Source organism: Calidris pugnax, unplaced genomic scaffold (genome assembly GCF_001431845.1).
Source record: "Calidris pugnax isolate Ruff unplaced genomic scaffold, ASM143184v1 scaffold304, whole genome shotgun sequence".
In the NCBI taxonomy this organism is placed as follows: Eukaryota; Metazoa; Chordata; class Aves; order Charadriiformes; family Scolopacidae; genus Calidris; species Calidris pugnax.
This window is the reverse complement of record NW_015091068.1, coordinates 531162-534939: the sequence shown is the minus strand read 5'-3', so window position 1 is coordinate 534939 and position 3778 is coordinate 531162.

The following is a 3778-nucleotide window of genomic DNA, read 5'->3' as shown; positions in this document are numbered from 1 at the left end:
GGAGAAGAATGAGGATCTAGAAAGTTGAAAAGTGACTAGGGAACACACAGAATGTAAAGCTCCATCACTTTTCTCTGAAATTGTAGTTTGTTCCTTTAGAAATGTGTAGAAAATAAAGATTGTAGAGGTCTTGGCATATTAAGCGCTTCAAATGACTTTTCTTTTGCAATCTCATTCATTTTTTCTAAATCCTCAACTTTCTCTGTTGTCTATTGTATACATGCATTATGATGTATCCTTACATATCCTTATATATAATAATGGAAAATTATTAAATGTGTAAGTACATACACATATGCTTATACATATTCCATTACATACACATGTTTATATAGATATACACTCCATATGCTGCTATACATGACTGACAATGCAAACTGGTGTTAATGAAGCACCAAGTGGGGAAACTATTGTTTGATACTGAGTGAGGGCTGAAGTGCCTTAGCCTAAGCTGGTTTTCTGCAGTATGGCTTTTATCCTGTCCTTAATATCTCTTTCTGGGCCACATCAAGTAATGTTATAATCAGATCTTTCATGTTTAGTAGTTTTAACATTTCAGAGGGATAACTGTATGTGGGATGAAGATTTCAATTTTGTTGGAGATTTCCTCAGTGGGAAGAAGATATGGTTTGTTAGCCTATTTTCCTTCCATTATATTTGTATCAATATAAACAGTGCAGATTAAAGAAGTTTCTTGTGCTGGCACTTAGCATATTACACTGTGATCTATCAGTTGATTCTTTTCAGCCATTCCTGGGGCTCCTCCTATTCTGTCACATCCTTTCTGAGATGACATCACCAAACCTGCCTTTAGTAGTTGTGTTGTGAACAAGCCATGGATGCACCTTGTAGGATATTAAAGCCTGAGCTATGTGCCATATGAAGGTATGATAAGAGGATTCCTGCCAGCCATAGCTTGGGGCACAACTACCTCAAACCTTTTCATAATGAGCTGCCACAAAACCCCAAAGAGCTTTTAAACTAAAAAGGTTTAGCAGCATATCACCTTGTTGCACTTACATTATTAAAAATGAAAAAAGACTAGAAAAGACATGGAAACAAGCAAAAGCTTATCAACAACTGGTCAACTGCCTAAAGGGTCCTTGCAGGCAGGTCCTTGCATCCAAATTGACTTTAGTTAATTCTTATGTCTTTCCTCAGAACAGCAAGGTCCTCCCAGTCCCATCAGGGCCCAGGAGGTTGCCCTTTTCTGCACTCCTACATCAGGCTGGCTGCTCTTCCTGGCTGTTGCAGTATCCCATGAACTGCAGGCTTCTAGCACCATGCTGTGCCTCTATTACCTACTACACCCTGACCAGGTATGATGCTGCTTGGGAATAGGAACCTCTCACTCCTACAAGCCTGTTGTTGTGCTTAAAAAAACATAATATATTTACTAAGAACAACTAAATTAAGCATAATCTAGCAAAGCATGTTTTATAGAGGTAGTAATAGCCTTTCCTGGTATCAGTTGACATATCTGAGAAATATGAATAAATATTCTGAACAGCCTTACTTCATTCTTTCTTCAGTAACCTGAAAGCTTTGTGTAATCTATATTGGAGCTCAGCTTTAAAATGCAGTTTAGTGCAAGTAGATAGTGCAAGGGAAGTTCATCAGTCCAAATTAAGGATAAAGACCTTTTGTTTTAAAGAATTGGGGATCTTCAGAGTAAAAGTTAATGCACACCTGTTTGGTACTGAGAAAGTTATCATTTATCAGAAAGCAATTCGCACACAGCCAGCATTTAGTTAAAGCAGGATAAGTGGGGAAAAAGCACACTTAAAATACCTGAGACAAAGGAATAGGCAGCTGTATTGATTTTGGCAGGAGAACTTCTTCAACCTGGCAACAATGGTCTGTCTATCTTTATAATAAGTGTTTTCCTTCATGTGTGCTATATATTAACCAGCTGTATTCTAGACCTACCGAGATCAGTTTACAATATGACTAGATGTGGCGTGACAATAATAAATGTGACCAAAAGCAAGCGCACACTTAAATTACACTCTGTGTGTTTATATGTGGCTAAAGTATGTTCATTATAAGCTATAGCTATATAAGCTATGATTTGGACTTCCATTGAGATGATCTTCCCACATATTTTTTTGACTAGATGAGACTTATCAGGTGTTCTTATATGTCACAAAATTAATATTGCTACCTTAGTTACTTACAGTTGTAGGTTAAACTGGAGCTGGGAACTGGATTTTGTTGGATACTGAACAGGGTCTGGCAGTAGATATGCTGTTTGCCTTTTCTACATTTCCCCTCTGGAACTCTGTAGATTGCTTCAGAGCATGCCTGTGACAGCTTCCTCAAGCAGAATAGCACTATCATGCTTGGCAGCACTGCCGCCACGGAGTATGAGAATGGATGTTTCTGCATCCATCTACTGGCAGCAGGGCACCATGCATCAGTGCCACTAAAGAGTTGTTTTCATTCCACCAGCCAGACCATGCTGGCTTTAGAATAATGATCTTGGTTAGAATAGCTTTTGGCTGGCCTTTTCTGCCTTCTCAAAGAGTTAGAAGTGGGAAGTTTGATACTAAATAGCAGTTGGCTAGAGCAGTATTTCCTGTGTGGACCTGGAGTCAGCTGCTATGGAAGTACTGGAGTATTCTCTCTTCATCTCATTAGGGTTTTTTGTTAATTCCTAAAAAAAAGTAAAATATTGCTCAGAGGATGGGAAGGAGTGCAGGACTTTCATTTTCAGATGTCAAATGAGACAGTCAAAGTAGAGTACAGTAAATAACCTTTCATCATTTCTTTTTAGATCCATTACTTTACTAGGTAATTCCTATTAGCCCTGTGAAGTGAAACCAAATATGAGATGTCAAACTCAGGTAATAATATATTGTAAATGTAATCTTTGAAACAATGTAGTGAAATTTGAACTTTCTCCCTCATTTCCCTAGTGTGTTGATTTGAATGGCCCATGACGAAGGTTTAATGTAAAGAATCTTTCCCACTAATATCTGATCTGTAATGACTCTCTAATTGGCTGTTTTCAATTTATTAAGAGAATGGGCTATAAAAAGAGGCAATTCATCTGACACCTGTCTTAGATTTTCTTGCCTTTGACCATGCAAGGAGGCTGTGTTAATTACAGACTCAGAAATCTGAATTTTTGATGCTGAAAGCTTAAAGAGGTTCCAATCCCAAACTCCTTCCAGTGCATCCAAAAAGGAGGTTTTAGAACGTGATAACTTGTCAAGACCAGAGTGCATTAACCTCGCAGGGTGGCTTCCCAGGAGAGCTAACAGCTTCAAAACTGCTCAGTCTGTTGTATAACTTAACTTTTCATTCCTCCTCAGTACACAGAGTATGGAAAAAGAGCCATCAGTGTTTCAAAAAGATTTCAAGAATGATTTTAAGGAAACCAAATCTGAAGAAACTGTAACCAAGAATGTAATTACTGAACACATAGTAAATTATCCATCAGAGATTCTGGAGGCACCGGAAAGGCAAGAGTATAGTTATTCTCACTATAGTATTGCTATTCACTCTCAGATAATTTATCTTATTAACAACTGCATGCTCAAAGAATACTTTGTCTTCCCTCCTGTGAGTCACTGATGGATCTGGCTGCCTGTCTGAGGGAATGTCTAGCATGAGAGATCCCGCCCATGGAGCTAAATCAACCGGTAAATGCAAAGACCAATTACCTTCCCACCAATAGACAGAGTTTAAGGTGTGTGAAAAGACTTCTGCTTGAGCTCCTGTGGCACCTAGATACTCCCTGGCATCCTCATCAACCTGTCATGGTGTATGGGAA